General features: G+C 43.4%; 1 protein-coding gene and 1 non-coding gene across 2 annotated transcripts in view; one reads left to right on the forward strand and one right to left on the reverse strand.

Moving 5' to 3' along the window:
* Window positions 1-20,332, reverse strand: part of Marchf4 (membrane associated ring-CH-type finger 4) — a 123,569-nt gene that overhangs the window by 53,241 nt on the left and 49,996 nt on the right. The window lies entirely within an intron of this gene.
* LOC121447690 lies at window positions 16,541-16,729 on the forward strand. Its single transcript, XR_005974221.1, has one exon. It is a non-coding gene; the product is annotated as a U2 spliceosomal RNA (small nuclear RNA).

Here is a 20,332-nt window from a genome sequence, read left to right on the forward strand (position 1 = left end):
GATACAGGAAGATCCCCAGAGCTCACTGGCAAGCCATTCTAGCCAAATCAGGGAGTCCCAGGTTTAGTGAGGGACCCCATCTCCAAAGAATAAGTACAGAATGGTTGCAGAAGATACCCAGTGTTCACGTCTGACCTCCATATATACACCTACGTGCACACAGGCACACATAAACATCCCCCTCCTCCACAGTGTGTCTGGGCCCTTACTCCCTCATCAGTGTTTCCTAGTTTTTCCTTTAGATTCACCTCCAAAATACAACCATTTGGTCTGCCTCATCTAACCCATGGAACAGGACTCTATTATTTGTAGATCAATTTTTGGCTCCTTGTCCACATTTTTTTTTTGTGACTTTATCCCTCTAGTTTGTTTTCTTATAGTGAATACCATGTGATCCCGGGCAGGTCACCTACCCTCTGACCCTTTTAGTCCCGTTTGTCTGCAGACTAGAGCTAGTAGCTAATCCCCGCTTAGCTTTAGCAGAAATTAAGATCTTAAATCTTAGAGCTGGAGCCCATGGGGGCAGATCCTTGCAGGTGACAAGCTGATGGAGGAAGGTCATTGGTTAAGTAATAAAGAAACTGCTTGGCCTGATAGGTTAAAACATAGGTGGAAGGAGTAAACAGAACAGAATGCTGGGAGGAAGAGGAAATGAGCTCAGAGACGCCATGCTCTGCTCTCCTGGGCAGACACACGCGATGAAGCAAGCTGCCAGGTCAGACATGCTGAATCTTTCCCGGTAAGACCGGAGCTACACAGATGATTAGAAATGGGCTAAATTAATATGTGAGAATTAGCCTAGAAGAGGCTAGAAAGAAATGGGCCAAGCAGTGTTTAAATGAATACAGTTTGTGTGTTGTTATTTTGGGGCATAAGCTAGCCAGGCGGCCGGGGTGCGGGGGACACAGCCCCGCCGCTTGTATTACAACAAAATGGCGCCCAGACATGTGGATAACTGAGTCCACAGAAAGCCTGAGAAAGCTTGGAAAAGAATAGAGTAAAGCATGTTTCTTGTGGCAATTTCTTGGGTCTGCTCTGCTTGCTAGAGGCAAGCAAGCGCTCTCATCTAAGAGAGGCTTTCTTGACTCAGCTTTAGCTGCAAAACCCTGCATCTCATTAAGAGGTCCTGCCACAAAACACTTAAACGGTGTTGACGAAAAGCTGAACGCATGCTTTTCGGTTTTCAGCCGTAGCAGGAAAAAAGCTGTGCTATTTAAAAATGCCAGCTTTCTGGGCTGTCCTACCAGGGCAAACTCTGACTCTTTTACGCAGGTGGTTCATGCAGTTTGCAAGCACAGGCTGCTGAAGCTCACTTGCTGGCAGGGACCTTGAAATGCCATAGAGTTGTGGCAGTAACCATGGCCACAGCCTGTATATCTGCCATGAGGCTGGAAAGCTAAGAAATGGACTGGATCTAGCTGGCAAAGCCACGGCTTTAATCCTACCCATATTGCTCAGTAATTTAAAGGCTCGTGTGGTCAGAAAAAGAGAGATATACAGTAAAGAGAGATTCAAAGACAAAAAAAAATTTCTAAATGGTTTACAGTGTGTTAAAAATATATGCAAGCTAAAAGTTGAAGTTCAAAAAATAAAAAAAAGGAAGAGAGTAGTTGGGTGTGGTAGTACACACCTTTAATCCCAACACTTGGGAGGCAGAGGGAGATTGACCTCTGCGACTTCAAGGTGTGGTAGCACATGCCTTTAATCCCAGTGCCTAGAAGGCAGGGACAAACAGATCTCTGTGAGTTCAAGGTGTAGTAGTGTACACCTTTAATCCCAATGCCTGGGAGGCAGAGACAGGCGGATATCTGAGAGTTCAAGGACAGCCTGGTCTACAGAGTTATTCCAGGTCAAAGATACAGAGAACCTGTCTCAAAAAGCAAAAAATAAAAATAAACAAAATAGAGGTTAAAATAAAATGCACAAAGATGGAAAATACACAGAGAATCTTGATACTGTATGCTATTATGCTCTGTTTGAATTGTTTGAATGCTGAGGAAGGAGCAACGACTGCTAAAAGATATTTGTTTATAAATGCTGCTGAACTAATCCAAAATAGATATTTTGAAAATGCCTTGACTTTGAAATTTGGATCTAAGGACATGATGCTTTGGAAAGGAGTTTCTTATTTTGTTTTCACAGAGGATGAGACCCTGTTCATTTCTTCTATTCCGATATGATATGATGGACCACGCCCTCCTGAAGGGTTGCTGTGAATATCTTCAGAAAATTGCTTCGCTCAACTGCCAACTGAGATGAAACTAGCACACAGGTTATACCATGAAAGACCTAATTAACGACGCCCCCATTCAGCAGGAAGCAGTTTGGAGAGAAATAAGTATGCCCATATTCCCAAATATTGTTTATAAATGTTCTTTTACATTTAAAGGGGGATGTGATATAGTTATGAATAATTTGCATTAGTATAGATTTTGCTTTATTGATAGAGATTTAAGGTCAATTTTGTTATATGTATAAGTGTTTCTGATTTTGATTAAGGTATTATGATTGTGTAGTTCATTTAAACATGTACTGTATAATTAAGAAATATAGGTTGTTAATGGATAATCATCGATAATAGTAAAGCTTGTAGTCATGTTAGTTAGATTTTCTAGATATATAGAGATATATTTTAGATAGACATTCTTCATGTCTTTCAAAGATTACAGAAGAGGACATTTAATGTTTAGTAACCGAGGACTTTTCATGACAATGAGACACTCTGCTCCTGGCAGCACCAATCTACTTCAAGAGGAAGATGGGCATCGAAGAGGCTCGTTATGGAGATTGATAGCCATTTGGGCAAGAAACTGCTCTTGCCTGGACTATTGCATAAACTGGACAAAGAGATCCCGCAGAGAGAGGACTACTGAACTTGCCTAAGGTGAGATGATCTTTCGGGGTTCCTGATTCATGAAAGAGTCTGCGAGACATTCTGCAGGACACAACAGATAGTGACTGAACTGACTTTGAATTTTCCTGCTTTATGGAAATGTCTGCTGGACATACCATGGGCCTGAAGGCTGAAGATGGATGCCCCAACGGTACAAAAGAACTTTGGGTGACTGTCCAGGCAGCGAGATGTCTTTGTCATTTCTAGAGTTTGAAGTTTCTTAGTTCTTGTTTACTTAGGTAGTATTTATCTTTCTGGAGTCTTTGATGGAGTTAAGAATAGTTAGTTATAGTTATAGTTTTCATTAGTTATGATAAAGATTATTGTAACTTTTACTTGATAACTGTGGCTGACTGGCTGACTGGCCCCTGATGTCCTCCTCTCCTTGTTCTCTCTTTGCTCCTGCTCCTCTTCCAGAGTTCTCCTTCTATATATTCTCTCTGCCTATAAATAGCCAGCCCTGCATATCCTTTCTCCAGCCTCGCTATTGGCCATACAGCTCTTTATTAGACCATCAGGTGTTTTAGACAGGCTAAGAATCACAGCTTCACAGAGTTAAACAAATGCAGCAACACATCTTTATGTCGTTAAACAAATGTTCCAGAGAATAAGCAAATGTAACACATCTTAAAATAATATTCTATAACAGAGATTGAGCTCAGGTCATTAAACCGAAGCAAGCGTCCTTACTCCAGTCTCCCGTGCCTGTTTTCAGAGAACCGGGAAGAAGCATTTAAAGATAAATACCATAAAGTGTATTTTTTTTCTCAAATGGCTTAGGGAAAAATATGTCACTATAGATGCATAGACATATATGTGTGTCTATGTGTACACATACATGTAACAAGATGAAGGTCATCCAACTCTTCTGCCTTTGAATGCTTTTTTTGTGTTTTTTATTTTTCTGCCATATTATTTTTATTGTAAACATTTGACGCTTTAGAACACAATGTTCTCCTTGTCGTTTGAGGATTAAATCTTCGGGAGGAAGGGATTCCTGGAGAAACTGCTCTACTCTTACCCAGCTGTACAAGACCAGCCTGCATTTCCCGCAGGCTGAGGTTAAGCTGGGTGGTAAGGTAACGTGTCTTTCCTCTTGCTTCCATGTTAAAAACACATAAGCATATTGGGGATCTTACCTTTCTAATTTTTTTTTTTTGATGTATGGGTCTTAGTTAGGGTTTCTATTACTGTGAAGAGACACCATGACCATGGCAACTCTTACAAAGGAAAACATTTAATTGCGACTGACTTACAGGCTCAGAGGTTTAATCCATTGTCATCATGGCGGGAAGCAAGGCAGCACTCAGGCAGGCACGGTGCTGGAGAAGGGACTGAGACTTTTACACTCAGATTGGTTGGCAGCAGGAAGAGAATGCCTCACTGGACCTGGCTTGATCATCTGAGACCTCAAAATCGAGTGACAGACTTCCTCCAACAAGGCCACACCTACTCCAACAAGGCCACACCTACTCTAACAAGGCCACACCTACTCCAACAAGGCCACACCTACTCCAACAAGGCCACATCTCCTAACAATGCCACTCTGAGGCCATTTTTTCCCAAAGCACCACAGTGTGCATGTGCATGTGTACAAATGTGTGCAGGTGTGCATGTCAGAGGTCAACCTCCAGTGTCACACTTCAAATGCAATTTTACTCCCCGCCCCCCTTTTAATAAATAGTCACACTGGCCTGGAACTCACTGATGAGGCATGGCTGGCTGACCAGAGATCCATGTGTCTCCACCATCGCAGTGTTGTGGATGGGGGGGCGGGGGGGGGGGGGTTACAAATATGCCTCGTCATACAATATAATGAAGTAAAGCATCACCATACAATATAATGATGTATTTTCATGTTTTGAGTGCCTTTAAAATTAAACGTCGGAGGAATTTTTTTTTAATTATTATTTTTGAATCAGACACACAGTTTCAGCCTGGACTTCCGGCCTTGCCAGACCAGTTGTAGAAACTTATTTCCTGAGTCACTCTGAATGCTGCTGATGGGTCCACGTGACCCTACATGAGCAGATGGCACAGAAGAACCCCCTGCTCTGTGCCCCATCATGCCCAAGGGACAGCTTGTGACCCAGCCTGTGCTCTACTTCCTGAACCCTGAGCTGCGCCTCTGTTGGACCCACTAGGCTTCCCGGCATTCATCTCTGAGAGTCCCCAGAAAGGCATCTTGCAGTCTGACAGAGGAGCCTAGACGATGACGTTCTCACGCTGCCCAGACAGTTATGTATCATTCATAGCTCGTTAACCTGAGCTAAAAAAGGAAAACTTTTCGACACAGCCAGCTGCTAATCCTCCAGGGCGCCAATCCTGGTTGAGCTCGCAACCCATTTAGCTGCTCCTGGCTCCGAGTCCCCAAGTTTAACATTCCTCTCTGAGAAGGGCGTGGATGTGCGAACCCATTCATGGATTTCATGTTTGCTCTTTGCGAATGGTAGCAGTAAAGAACTGGGAAAGGGAAGAGGATGCTTATTGCGATCAAAATAATGTTTTGAATCAATTGGTAGCTTTCCCTGCCTTGCCTTTTGACTTCTCGCCCCTGCCCCCCATTCCTCATAAGCATAAAAATGAGGAGTCGATTCTAATGACAACTGTCTTTATATAGCATCTGGCCCTGAAGGTCCCATGGCACTTTACAGATGGCTTCTGGAAAACCTAATTAACCCTCACAGTGTGTCTGTGAGAAAGAGGTTTTGATTGAAATCTATCTTGAAGACAGAACAGAACACCATGGGCAGAAACTACACCAGAGTTCAAGATAGAAGAGATGAGGGATTACCACATGACATGGACACAAACCCATTTCTATGATAGTGGTGACATTTCTTTCTCTGAATGTTTTAACAAAGAAAAGTTCTCTTTACAGTGCACACAGGGCATGTATAACCTTTCCGTATGTGCTTCATCCATGTGGTGTCTCAGGGCATCTGGTCCTGAGTGTGCACACATAAAGAACCTTGACTAAGACAAGGACTCCTATTTCTAGGATACATCAGTGAGTTAGGAATGGGTCACATGACCAAGATCTAGACGCTGGTCTTCTCAAGGCCATTTCCTGAGCTATATGGGCAGAACACTCTCACTAAGGGCTGAAGGCATGAGCTAGAAGCAGAACATACACACCAGGCTGTCAGAGACCATCTTGGTTCCACACAAACAGGCCTGATTTCTCCTGAAGCAAAACTCAGCTCCACAGACCAAGGGCAGGAAATAGAAACATGGTCTTTAATTGTTGCCATGCAATGCAGAGTTGGCTCCCTTTGGCTTCCCCTAGTGTTGGCCAGTTCCGTCTGTTTTGCATGACGTAATTTTTGTTGGTTGTCTGTAGTTGCAACCAGAAAAGCTCTACGTGTTGTAGAGCATTGGCCCACAAACAAATATCACCCATCTCAAATGGCCAGAGCAGGGGGCTGGGAGACAGGGACAGGAAAGGGGCGTGTTCAGGACTCTCCATTTTCTGATAGAGAAAGCATACATTATGGGCCTGCTGGGACGCTGGGAGGCACTTACCTACCCAGTCACTCTGTGATTTAAAACAAACAAAAAAAGGTGTCTCTCAGTGTTGCCACCGAGAGGTTATCTAGCTTTGGTCCCAGACCTGAGTGTCCCTCCCCACAGAAACTGCTCTTTCATTGAGGGCGATTGCGGCCACTATGCAGCTGACACTTACTCTAAATAGAAATTTATGCCATTTGCTATCCCCAGTCTGTGCCTTTGTCTTCTAGGATGACAGACTGAGTTTGCTTCAGGCCCGCTAGTCTGGCTTCCAGATCTTGTCTATGAATTTTAGGTTTCCTATGTCTATTCACCACGGACCTCTCTCTATCATCTCTGGATGGACATGTCCCCAAGGGTTTTACCTTGTACATGGCAGGTATTTGGCTGACATGAACACCACAGAAACGCTTCTGGATTTTAGTGAACATAACCCGTCATTGTGGGGTATTTGTGCGCTGTGTGAATATGTATTGCTGTGATTGGTGTAATAAAAAACTGAGCAGCCAATGGATAGGTAGGATGTATAGGCAGGACTTCCGGACAGAGAGAGGAAGTAGGAGGAGGAATCTAGGTGTGTGCAAGAGACACAGAGGAAGCAGGATGGGCGTTATGTGACAGAGCATAGATTAATATGAATGGGTTATTTAAGTTGTATGACTTAGTTAGGCCAAGTTTTCATAATTAATAAGAAGTCTTCGGGTCATTATCTGGGAGCTGGATGGAAGGACAGAAAGACTCAGTACAGCTCACAACCATGTTAACATTGCTAAGGCGTATGCGGGAAATAAGCAGGAAATTAGTCTTCATTGTTTGTATTTTTTAAGAAGCATATTCTTAAAATTAAAATATAATTATATCAATTCCCACCTCCCCTTTCCTCCCTCCTACCCCTCCTATGCCCCCTCCACTCCCTCTCAAATTCATAGCTTATTTTTCTTTATTGCTATATACATGTATAAATGTATAAATATATAAACAAAATGTGCTGTGTCCATTTAGTGTTTCTTGTATGTATATGATTGTAGGGATGACCTCTTGGAACTGTATAATCCATTAAGTGTCTTATTAACTAATTTTCCTGTCAGTATTCTTCGGGTGCCTGTAGCTCTTTGTTTCTTCTTTTAAAATAAAAAAAGTCATACTGATTTAGAGAATGTGGAAAACATTAACAAGAAAAGTATAATTTAGTCAGACATAGTAAGAGGAGAAGGCAAAAGCACCTTGGCCTGAGTACTGCCATTTTTACTTCAGACTCCATTTTACCTGTAGGGTGGAATAAAACTGAGAACTCTCCAGTGAATGATCAACCCCTTCCCATAGAAATGGTTGTCATGCACCTTTAGTTCTTTGGAAACATTATGACTATTCTTATTCACAGAAGGAACAAATGAATCTGATTTGTTGGACTGAAAGGTTTGCACTGTATATCGGTTGACAATGATGGTACACATAACTAAAATCCCTAATCTTTGATTTCTGCTCGGTGAAAATTGTAACTGTATGTTGGCAACACATTGTTATGATTTTTGTGCTTATAAATCCTGCTTCTGCCCCTGCTCGAGGCTGTCAGGAGGAAAGAAAGCTCTGAGTCCTCATCCTGAAGCCCTGATCAATCAGTAACCAGCTTTTGTGGTGATTTAATGCAATCTTTGGAACTCTTAAGGGTTGTCTCTCCTTCCTTGTGGGGCATAGCACGCTAGGTGTAACATTTTGAAGTTCCACCGAGATGCCCCACTGAGGAACGGGATCTAGCGATCCCATAGGCTGAGTCAGAGTCCTCCAGGGCGAGGCAAGGGTTTGGCGCCAGGGTTTGGACCCAGTAAGAAGGCCAGATGTGGCAGCACTCCTTGAATCCAGGAAGGGAAGGCACGCCTCTTTTATTCCAGGGGTTCCCAGCTTGAACCCGAACCCCAACTCTCAGTTGTGAGAGATAGGGGATCTGTCCCAGGTGGGGCAGTATCCAAGAATCGGTGTCCCACACGGGACAGAATCTCAAGGGTTCCCCAGCTTGGATCTGGGTCCCAGGCCATGAGACCAGGATGGTGTTCTTATTGGCCAATGTTTTGTTCATCTTGTTCATTTTGTGTTATTGTTGTCTTGTCTGTCTTATTTGTCCGCTTTCATCTCTGTTGTCTGTTTCTTTTTATGACTGCCAACTTTGTTTTATGATGTTGTATTTCTGTGTTGGTCTCTGTCTTATTTTATACTTTAAAATTATGGGGAGAACTACCTTCTTATGTCCCTAGACCTCATATTACAGTGCTTCAGAAACTTAAAAAAAAAAGTGCTGTTCTTGGAGAACTACACATTAGCTCCTTGAAGTCGAGACTGGAGGAGTGATTTGGGATTAGTGGGCAGCTTAACCACCCAGTCTCCGGTGGCAAAGTTGGGAGCGGCTCCCTCTGCAACACCGTGGGAACTGAATTCTTTGTCCCTCCCCTTTGAAATTGCAGCTGGAGAAAGTCAGAAAAGCCTTGTCTATCTGTTTTAAAGGCGTCAATGTGGCCACTGCATGTCTGGTTCTGTCTGGTCTTGAATGTATGAGGTTACTGTGTTCTGTGTCTTAGGAGTGCATGTCTGGTTCTGTCTGGTCTTGAATGTATGAGGTTACTGTGTTCTGTGTCTTAGGTACCGCTCAGCAGTTACTGTTGCCTGTGGCCTGTCACCTGGACTCAGAATTTACCCCTGGGAGTTCTGGCCATTGGCACTGTTGAAAAGGGGATTCAAATGTCAATTGAGTAGGAACGATATTAAAATTGTTTTATGCTGTTCTGCTTTATTAAAGGGTTGGCTCTGGAACCGGGGTATAACCCATCCCTTTTCAGACCCAGATTTGCTTTTAAAGTCCCTATGTCTGGGGGAAAAAAACCAAAAAACAAAAAAACAAAAACTGGTGGATAGAAAGAACAAGAGCAGAACAGCTAGGAAATTATTGGCTTACACATTACTGGGTATGGTTAAAAATCTGTAATATCTGTAACAGAAAGAAATAGCTTAAAATGTTAACATAAGGTTAATAGTCAGAAGGTCCCATAGGTAATCATAAAACAAAGACCTAAGCCATCAGTGTCTACCTTGCTTTTTAACCCCTTTAGTTCTGCTTCTAACTGACTATTTTTGTTAACTGGAGTATGCCAACCCAAAACATGGTTTTTGTATTTAAAGGCTCACCCTGAGAAAGGCTCAATACTACACTGAAATTCCAAAACCCTGTGTAGTCACTGGCCAACTAAAGTTAGGGCAACAGTTGCTCAGCAGCAGTAACAAGGGTGTTTTTATCTTATGGTGTAGTAAGATGCAGTAAGTGACCTTAAAAACTCTGATAAAGAACTTGGAACAGTTTCTCAACCTTCGGTGAAAAGACCTTTTTACAGGAGTAGCCCAGGGTGGCTACATTTCAGATATTTGCATAGCAATCCACCACAAAAAAAAAAAGAAAGAAAAAGAAAAAGAAAGAAAGAAAGAAAGAAAGAAAAAAGAAAACCACTGGCTTAGAAAACGTCTCTCCTGGTTGTGGGGTAGAAGGAACACTCTTGCATTGCTGGTGGGAATGCAAGCTGGAACAGCCCCTTTGGATGTCAGTGTGGCAATTTCTCAGAAAATTAGGAAACAACCTTCCTCAAGACCCACTTTTGGGTATATATCCAAACGATGCTCAATCATGCCACAAAAACATGTGCTCAACTATGTTCATTGCAACTTTGTTTGTCATAGCCAGAACCTGGAAACAACCTAAATGCCCCTCAACCGAAGAATGGATAAGGAATTGTGGTACATTTACACAATGGAGTACTACACAGTATACAGCAGAAAATTCTGCAGGAAAATGGATGGAGTCAAAAAAACATCATATTGAATGAGGTAACCCAGACACAGAAAGACAAGTATCACATGTACTCACTCATAAGTGGTTTTTAAACATAAAGCAAAGAAAACCAGCCCATAAATCACAATCCCAGAGAACCTAGACAACAATGAGGACCCTAAGAGAGACTTACATAGATCTAATCTACATGGGAAGTAGAAAAAGACAAGATCTCCTAAGTAAATTGGGAACATGGGGACCTTGGGTGAGGGTTGAAGAGGAGGGGAGAGTCAGGGAGGGGAGCAGAGAAAAATGTAGAGCTCAATAAAAATAAATAAGTAAATATAAAAACAAACCCCCTTTTGTGAAATGCAAAATAATGTAGTATTTCATATGGTACTAATTTTAAAAAAAGAAAAAAAAGAAAATGTCTCTCCTTACTTAAGGGTTATTTAATCTTTTAAAAACTGGTTTAAAGATACTGTGTCTAACCTTGTTTTTGCTAGCATTGTTAAACTGTAGCTATTCTGGTAAACTGACTCATAAAAAAAAACTATTATATTCTATAATGGTACACTATGTAAGAATCAGGAAAGCACCCAGTCTCTTTGTAGAGTATAAGTCTTAGATTGGTGCTGAAAGCTTCAATTCGGAAATTATCATTTTTAAAGATGATTAAGCCTTGAGATGTTCAGAACTACACTTTATATGAGTCATGCTAAGTACTAATATAATCAAGTATAAGAAAATTTTTTTTATCTAGCCTCTTATATGTTTTCAATCTAAAGCCTAAAACAAATAACTGAAAACAGGCCAGGGTTGTTTGGCTCAGGCCAATATCAGATCTCTGACACTGAGAGCTAAGCTAACTGTAGCTTTCCCAGCTGGGCAATAACAATGCCTTCCCTCAAAACTATAGCCACCTTGTTATTCACTAATCAGTTCATTTGTCAAAGCTATTTGTTAGGAAAACAAACAGGTTTGCCTTGCTTCCAAGCTTCTTATTTAAAGAATAAGCAGGTTTCCGATGTAACTTTTCACTAGAGGAATATGCCTTGCAAAGATTGTTCTTAATAATAACTACTCTGGTCTCTGGTATAGTACACTTTCTAATGATGTTGAGAGAAAAAATAATAATAACCTAATTAGTCCATATATGAAATGCCAAAGGCTAATAAGTTTAAGGCAGAAGAAATAGAAAAATAAAAGACATTGCGGAGAATTGTAGAATTGGCTTGGTCTAGCTACCCTGTGAAGCGTGCATCATAGGTTTCTTTCTGGTTATGTTTCTCTGTATGTTCCCATAGCAACCAAAGAAACATGAAAGTCCGACAGAGCAGTTGGTCTTAGACATTAATCTTATACACCTATAGGACTTGCAAACTTCACTAAAGGGTATGTTGCCCCACTGAGGTTCCAGAGGGTCGGAGTTCTGACATTTAGTGAAAGAAGTTTGGATAAACTGATAGAACCCTGGCTGCTCACCATTCATTCCAGTCATTAGCTCAAGATCTTCAATTCCCTTTGGTTGTCTGCTAAATATAGACTTCCTGGTGTATTTCATCAGGCCAACCCAAAGCGGTCACTTTTGCTATGTCTCCAAGGTGTAAAGCTGTTCTGGCTGTTTTATAGACACCTGTTGACTGTTTAATTCTACAGTGTGGATCTCAGTACAATGGAAACGCTAGTACACCTGGAACTTTTATCGCCTTTGGTGAACTAAAAATTCATGTAAGCTTCAGGGAGTCTAAAAGGTCATAAGGCTAGAATCCACCCGTCACAGGTTAAACAAACTCCAGGTAAGCAAAAATTCTTTAAAAAAAAACATATGCGGTTTTCTTTTAAGCTTCTAAATTTTAACTTCTGGCCTTAGTCTGTTTGCCTCAGCAGATTTGACCACCCAGGGAGCAGACCCTACTGCGGAGCTCTGGACTGTTGAAAGCTGACGTGAGCCAGTCCAGCCCACATGGCTGCTTCCTGCCCTTCACCTGGATCCGCTAGCCGGATGCTTTTGATAAATGCCCCAGTGCCGTGCCGTTAACTAGCCTTTTGACCTCCCTGGGCCCTGACAGCCGACACCCCAATTTCAGCTGGAAGCAGTTACGGAGGAAGTATCACTCCTCCATCTCCCCTTAACAGACTGAAAGTGCTAGGTCAAAGGCAAATTCCCTTCGGGGGAACCTGTTGCTTATATGTCACGCGCTCTAGGAGAGCCCAGCAAATGTAGGGCAGGGAGAAACAAAAGAAACCTTAGCTAAATTAACCTAGAGACCGGTGATGACTGTACAGCAGTCCTTCCCTTTGCCCTCCTCCAGGTCAGAAACACCCTTTAGATGGGGGGGGGGGGTGTCTAACCCCCATGAAATAATGTTTGAGGGGCCCCCTCCAATATCCCCAAAACTTAGGTCATATTTAATTCCTGAGGTATCAAATTTTGCTTACTCCAGTCAATGCATGTGTCATGAAGAACTCGTAACAGGGTGTTTCCATGGCTTCACATCCCACCTATGTGATCTGCTGCTTGTTAAACCACATGACCACCAACCGGAAGACAGGATCTGGGTGAAACATCATCAAAAGGAGACTCTGGGTCCCTCACATTGTGATCCTGACTCCTCCCATTGCCGTCATACCCACCCGAAACCGGTTTCTGACAGAAGGTTTATCACAGATGCTGGAAGAAAACAGACGACAGTTTAACAGGACCAGCGGAACCCTCTAAAGATAAGACTGATGAAAGAATGATCTGTGTCCCTTTTTCCTGTTTGTTGGTTGTAACCCACTCCTGGTGGTCCCAAACTACTCTTAGCCTACAGTTTAGGAATGGGCTACCCTAAACCAAAACACCCCCTTGACGGCCCCTACGTCAGCTTGTCTTGCCTGTAACCTTTGGCTTGACACCCTGCCTCTCGCTAGGACATTTCACTGAAAATGACAAGCCTGAGCTTGGTGTGTTGGTTCATATTGTGCCGCAAGTCATCATCATATACTATGGAGGGGAGGCAAGGAGAATGTATATGGGGACCACGGGCTTACTATGCACCAGGAGAACGCCTCCTGTGCTTGCCATCTTCTGATAGGAGCAGCCACTGAAGAGTTAGCAACCCCTGGTAAAGCAGCCTTCATCCCTGGGGACTCCTGGGTGAGCAAACTGACAGAGATATTTCCCACCTCCATTCTTCTCTTTCCTGAAAAACCAAGTTGACACATGGCTGTAATCGTCCTGAGAAACCACCATGGACTGGACCTACTTTTCTTTAAGGGGGGAGATGTATGCGTGGCCCTGGCAGGAATATGTTGCTTTTATGGCATCTATTTAGGTGTTATAGAGAGACCCTAACAAAACTGAAAGGAGATCTCCTCACTAGGGAGGAGGCAAGAGCAAAGTTCAACAGATCCCCCTGACTGACGGCTCTCCTCACAAGTCTGATGGGTCCCCTAATCCTCCCGTTCCGTGTCCTGCTGTTTGTCGCCTGTGCTGTCAATGCCATTACGTGCTTTGTTCGAGATCACCTAGGCACTGTCAAGCTTGTGTTTCTAAGGGCACAGTGCAACCCCCTGTTTGAGCCCCTAGAGCAAGATTCATTTCATTAGTCACAAGACAAAGGGGGAATGAAGGGAGCAGGCAAAAGCACCTTAGCCCGAGTACTGCCATTTTGACTTCAGACTCCATTTTACCTGCAGGGTGAAATAAAGTTCAGGGCCCAAAGCACTAGGGGGGCTGAGAACTTTCCGATGGCTGACACCCCCTCCCTAAACCATAGAAACCGTCCTTATGCGTTATGCGTCTTTAGTTCTCTAGAAACATCATGGCTGTTCCTGACCACCCAAGGCATCAATGAATCTGATTAGTTGGATTGAAAGGCTTGCATTGTATATTGGTTGACAATGATAGACCACACAAGGAAAGTTCCTAATCTTTGATTTCGGATTGGTGAAAGTTGTACCTGTGACTTTTTACCTATAACCCTCTCACCTAGAGATAAGCAGGGTTAATACTTGAATATTTCCTTTATAATCTTTTTTTTTCTTACGAGATATTGAAAAATAAAAACTGGAGTCAAATCTGGATCCTTTTTAGATTTGGGAGAATATTCTTTATTGTTAAATAACCCACGGAAGCATTGCTGCAGACAGTTCTTGCATGTTGGGTTTGGTAGTAGACACCTTTACCTACCGAGCCCCCTCATCAGCCCCACGGGAGAGCTTTGAAGGGGTAAATGGACGTGACAGGATGTGGAATATGGCACCTGACACTTTCAAGGCATATGTGGGCGGGGCTCGCCATCTTCCCTTTTTACCTCTGACAGCTTCCCAGGTCTGTCGTCCTGTCCATTACTTTTAGAAGTAAAACTAGAGAACCGGAGGGCACAGAACAACTTAGTGTTGCAGTGTTGTGGAGGGAGAAGAGATTCCCCAGGGTTTCCAGAGGCTGCTGGGAATGAATCACATCAAGGATAGCAGATTTCCCTGCCATTGGGGTGACTTGAATCAGCAAGTCAATACCATTAATTAAGGATCTCTCCAGGCTAAGCCCTGAAATAAGACTGTGGGAAGCACTTGGACTAAGACAATAATGGAGAGAGGGAGTCACTGTAAAGACAGGGTGACGGGGCTGGAAGGAAGGAGAGCAGGTTACTCCATCCCCCCTCCCACATCCCGGATTTCATGTCTTGGTGTCAAATGAAATGAGGGTTAGCGGGGAGCTTGACTGCTTTGTTGCTGTGCCCTGTAATCACAAGACGCCATCTGGAAAAATTTAAACCAAATCTTTAGTGCATACCTTATACCAAAATAAATTTTAGATGGACTTAACATTCAATGACCTTTAACAAATTCCTTTTGTTGTTTATGCCACATGCCAGATGTTAGTTTAGGCGCCGAGAATGCAAAATAGCTATGACTTCTGCCCTCCGTGGAGTTTAGAGTCTAGTTGGGGAAGCAAATATTGAATAGATGAGCTGTACTATGCTTCTTCTTAAAATAAAGGTCATAGAGGAAATGAGATTGAGGGGAGAGAGAAGAACTGGCTTGACGGAAGCTTTCCGAGAGGGTAACCAGAAAGAGTTCTCTGCAGAGATACTTCTAATCATGACACAAAGAGGAAGGAAAAGAGTGGCAAGAAGGGCCCGGGAATCGAGAGAATGACGAAACACAAGAAGAAAATGCAGTAAATTTTTCCTTCTGCCCTCTACAGAGTTCACAGTCTAGCTGGGGAAGCAAAGGCTAACTAAAGAAACAAAGGGTCATAGGATAAAGAAGGCTTTCGCAAATATGATCTTTTGTTAAAGCTAAAACTCTATGCTATTCAGACAGCATCAGAAGGTTTTAATGTCTTCATGGCAGAACCTCCATGAAAATGAAGACGAGGGTAAATTGGGGGGAAATGTAATTTAATGATAATAAATAGTTCTCGTTACTATACAGAAACTACTTTAAACTGAATCTCGGAAAGTTTTTGGCATTACCAAAAGGAGACTGAAAGTCAGGGGAATTCACAACACAAACAACTCAAATGGCCAAGAAACACAGAAAAATCTTTTAAATTATTTATTTATTTATTTATTATGTATACAATATTCTGTCTGTGTGTATGTCTGCAGGCCAGAAGAGGGCACCAGACCTCATTACAGATGGTTGTGAGCCACCATGTGGTTGCCGGGAATTGAACTCAGGACCTTTGGAAGAGCAGGCAATGCTCTTAATCACTGAGCCATCTCTCCAGCCCAAAATCTTTTAAATTTTGACACGTAGGAATACCCCCATTCAAAGGCTGGAGAGTTGAATCAGTGGTTAAAAGCACTTGCTTCTCTCATAGAGGACCCAGATTCAAATCTCAACACCCACATGGCAGCTAATGACCATCTATACCTTCAGTTCCCGGAGATCTGATACCCTCTTCTGGCCTCCATGAGCACCAGGCTCCCGTGTGGTGCACAGACAAACATGTAGACAAAGCAGCCCATACACAGAAAATACAAAGAAAGAACTAAGGAGGGGGAGGAGGAGGGAGGGAGGGAGGGAGGAAGGGTTGGAAGGAGGGAGAAAGAAAAGACCCACTCAGACAATTGAGGTATATCACTTTTACTCCTGAAAATGTCAAAGATTTAAAGAAAAGATAAATCTCAACCTCTAGGAGCCCCTCCCTTTTTGGTGGCATTGACTATCTAGAAGGCTGACAGAAAAACGTTTGTAAGTATTCATATTCTTCAACTCAGCAAGTCCACTTCTAGAAATATAGCATAAGAAAGTGTACTCGGTTCCATAGGAATATTTAACTGTGAGGACATTCACTCTAGAATATTCTACCACAGCTGAAAATCAGAGTCAGCGCTTCTCGGCCTTTTGGCTAGGACCGAGTGAATTATCTGTTAACCACTGGAAAGCTGATGCCAGCTGTATCTGAAGACAATATATTAACTGGATTGTTTGGAGCAGAGAGATGGCCTAGGGACTAACTAGCTTCACTGTATATGTTAACCTGACTTTGCAGTTTCTCTAGGAATAGTGCAGCCCTGTGGGGAGTTAGCATCAACAGCAACAAAACCCAGAAAACCTTTTCCCAGAATGGATCACAGGGAAAGCATTGAGAATGACTTTGTTCAGCTTGCATTTAGCTGACATGGAAGTATGCTCAGGATGCTAAGTTTAAAAACTGCCTTTCCGAGCAAGGAACTCAGGACCGCGAGGGGTGCACCCACACACTGAGACAATGGGGATGTTCTATTGGGAACTCACCAAGGCCAGCTGGCCTGGGTCTGAAAAAGCCTGGGATAAAACCGGACTCGCTGAACATAGCAGACAATGAGGACTACTGAGAACTTAAGAACAATGGCAATGGGTTTTGATCCTACTGTATGTACTGGCTTTGTGGGAGCCTAGGCAGTTTGGATGCTCACCTTACTAGACCTGGATGGAGGTGGGTGGTCCTTGGACTTCCCACAGGACAGGAAACCCTGATTGCTCTTTGGACTGATGAGGGAGGGGCACTTGATCGGGGGAGGGGTGGGAAATGGGAGGCGGTGAGGGGAGGAGGCAGAAATCTTTAATAAATAAAAAAAAAACCAAAAAAAAATAAATTTAGACTTCTTTTTTAAAAAAACTGTGCCTTTCAAAATAGCATTTATGATAACATTCAATTATGTTTTAAAATTTTGTATATAAGGGGATGGAGAGACGGCTCAGTTCTTAAGAGCACTGGCTGCTCTTGCAGAGAATCAGACTTGGTTTACCGCACACATAGCAGATCACAACCATCTGTAACTCCAGTTCCAGGGGATCTAACACCCTCTTCTGACCTCTGTGAGCACCAGGCATATATGTAGGACTCTTACATACCTGCAGGCAAAACATTAATGAACATAAAAAAAATCTTCAAAAAATTTGTGTATGTGATGTCCTCAAAACATTCTTTTCCTTCTTTTTGTTTGTGACAAAATGTTACTCACAAGTCCAGGCTGGCCTTGAACCCAAGACCTACCTCAGCCTCCCCACTTTGGGGATTGCAGTCTTGAGTCAACACTCTCAACAGCTGTCCTTGAAATATTAACAGCAGTTCTCTGATCGATACAATTAAATGTAATTTTACTTTTCTTATCTTTTATATATGTTCTGTGGTCTTTTCTAGAATAATATATGTATTATCTTGTGTGTGTGTGTATTTAAATCAAAGCTGTTTTTATATGGAGATGGGTCAAATGTGAGTCACGGCAGCCCGTACTTTGGGGGTGGGAAGGGGCTGGGAGGTAATCCTCTTTGGTTTCCTCCCCCAGGGACGTTGTTTGATCAGCCCTGCCACCTGAGCCCTTGGGAGCAGACTGTTACTCAGGGGAGGTGATATTCTTCCCCAGCACCTCTCTGTCCCAGGTTTAGATGCGGTTGCCATCCACCTCGGTCTCTGGCTCAGTGTATTCTCTTTCCCCGGGGAAACAAAACCCTTTGCATGCTCTGATTCATTGCACGGCTGGAGGTCAAGTCACCGCAGCCTCAGACGGCTGGTGTCTGGGGTGACACAGAGTAACATCTCGCCTCCAGAATAAGGGCAGCTCTTCCGCCTTCAAGACTGTGAAATGTCAGGCGTGATTAGAAAGGTCACTTGTCCTGACAGCTCTCAGTGCTTCCCGGAGAGCAGCCTTCCTGCTGTGAACATTCTTAATTGTGCTTCCTGTGGCGGGTGCCAGCCTGCTCAGTTCCTTATAATGACGGAAGCCCTACCTTCCACCCATCCTCCAGCAAGAGAGAGAGAGAGAAAGAAAGAAAAAAAAAAGTCAAAGATCATAAAATCTTGGCGGGGGTGGGGGTGGAGGGGTGGGGGGAACGAGGGAGTTCTCAGACAACTAGAGTACCAGTGGGATTTCTAGGAATAGTGTTTGCGACCGGAAAAGGAAACACTGTTGAAGGACAGGTGACTACTCTCCTGGGGCGTGAGCTGGGTCAGAACAGAGAGTGGGGGAAGAAGAGGCGCCCTCCAACATCAGTACACAGACGAACTGGAGGCAGAGGTTCTCTCCTGGCTCTGAGGCTCTTCACTCCTTGCCCCACCCCAGAAACTCCAAGGCCTTACAAAAAAAAAAAAAAAATAAAGTATTTAAATGAAGCCCAGTGTGAGCTGGGAGCAGGTGATCTGGACACCTGCTTTCAGAATTCTATCCTAAAGGTAGTTTAAGAAGCTGGCCTTCTCAGAGGAATCTAAGCAGAGGACCAGAGATCGGTTGCCTGGGTGGAAGGGAGGGGAAGAGAGGAGGAAGGCAGGGCAGCTAGGAAGCGCTCCTGAGTCTATCAGAACAAGCCTGCTGTGGGTGCCTCTCTGTCTCCCTCAGCGCTTTCCTTACTATGGTAAAATAGCTGAAGAACGCTACTTTGTAAAGAATGGAGGTTTCTTTCCTTTCAGAGTTCTAAAGGTAAAAGTCAGAGAAGCCATATTTGTTAATGGTCTTCTTTCTGGCAGAGTCCCAAGGTGGCACAGGGCATCTTGAGGCAGCAGGCAGCCCCACCCCCACCCCCGGCTTCTTATAAAACCACTGGGGATTCAATCTCAGGAGGTCTATCCAACTTGCCTTATCCAAACCGAACTCATCTCCCAGGACTCCCTCTCTAAACATCAGCTTAAGCTTCACAATGAAGATCAAACGCCAGCGTGAATTTCAATGGACAAACCCTCTTCAAACAGTATCACATACAAAACCATATCCTCCCATTAATGTTTGTTGTTGTTGTTTTGGTTTGTTTGTTTGTTTTCTGAGACAGGGTTTCTCTGTGTCACTTTGGACCCTGTCCTGCAACTAGCTCTGTAGACCAGGCTGCCCTGGAACTCACAAAGATCTGCCTGCCTCTGCCTCCGGAGTGCTGGGATTAAATGTTTGCACCACCACTGCCCAGCTCAATTAATCTTCTAGTAGAAGACTTGCCCTCTTATGATTCAGTGATATATTAGCTGGAAAACTATCTTACAATGAATTATTTGTTTGACAATGTTATTTTTGAATGTGTGTGTTCGCGCGCACGTGTGTGTGTGTGTGTGTGTGTTTCTGCATATGACATATGTGTTTGTGCATAGGGACATAAGCACATACGTACATGCGCATGTAGAGGGCAGAGACTGACATCTGGTATCTCCTTTTGTTACTTTGTATCTCATCTTTTTACGATTTATTTGTTCACTTTATTTATGTGTGCAGGCTCAGGTGACTTTATGTGTCACGTGTATCACGTGCCCTCAGAGACAAGAGGACATCAGCTTCCCTGGACATGAAGGCAACTGTGAGCCACTTGATATGAGTTCTGGGAACCAAGTCTGAGACCTCTGCAAGAGCAGTAGGCACCCTTAATCGCTCAGTCATCTTCTCAGTCCTTCTATTCTATTTATTCATTTATTTTGAGACAGTCTCTCATTGTACCTGGACCTCACCAATTTGGCAAGGCAGGATATCCGGCAAGTTCCAGGGATCCACCCACCTCTGCCTTGTTAGCCCGGGGATTATGGATATGCACCGCCATACAGAGCTTTTAACGTGAGTGTTGGGGATCTGAACTCAGGATCCTGGGCATGCATGACAAACATTTTACTAATACAATGATCTCCCTAGCCCCATTTTTTGAAATTAATTTTATAGAGACTTCTG

The sequence above is a fragment of the Microtus oregoni genome, unplaced genomic scaffold (genome assembly GCF_018167655.1).
Source record: "Microtus oregoni isolate MIOR12 unplaced genomic scaffold, Mior012 000004F_ref0000308, whole genome shotgun sequence".
Classification (NCBI taxonomy): Eukaryota; Metazoa; Chordata; class Mammalia; order Rodentia; family Cricetidae; genus Microtus; species Microtus oregoni.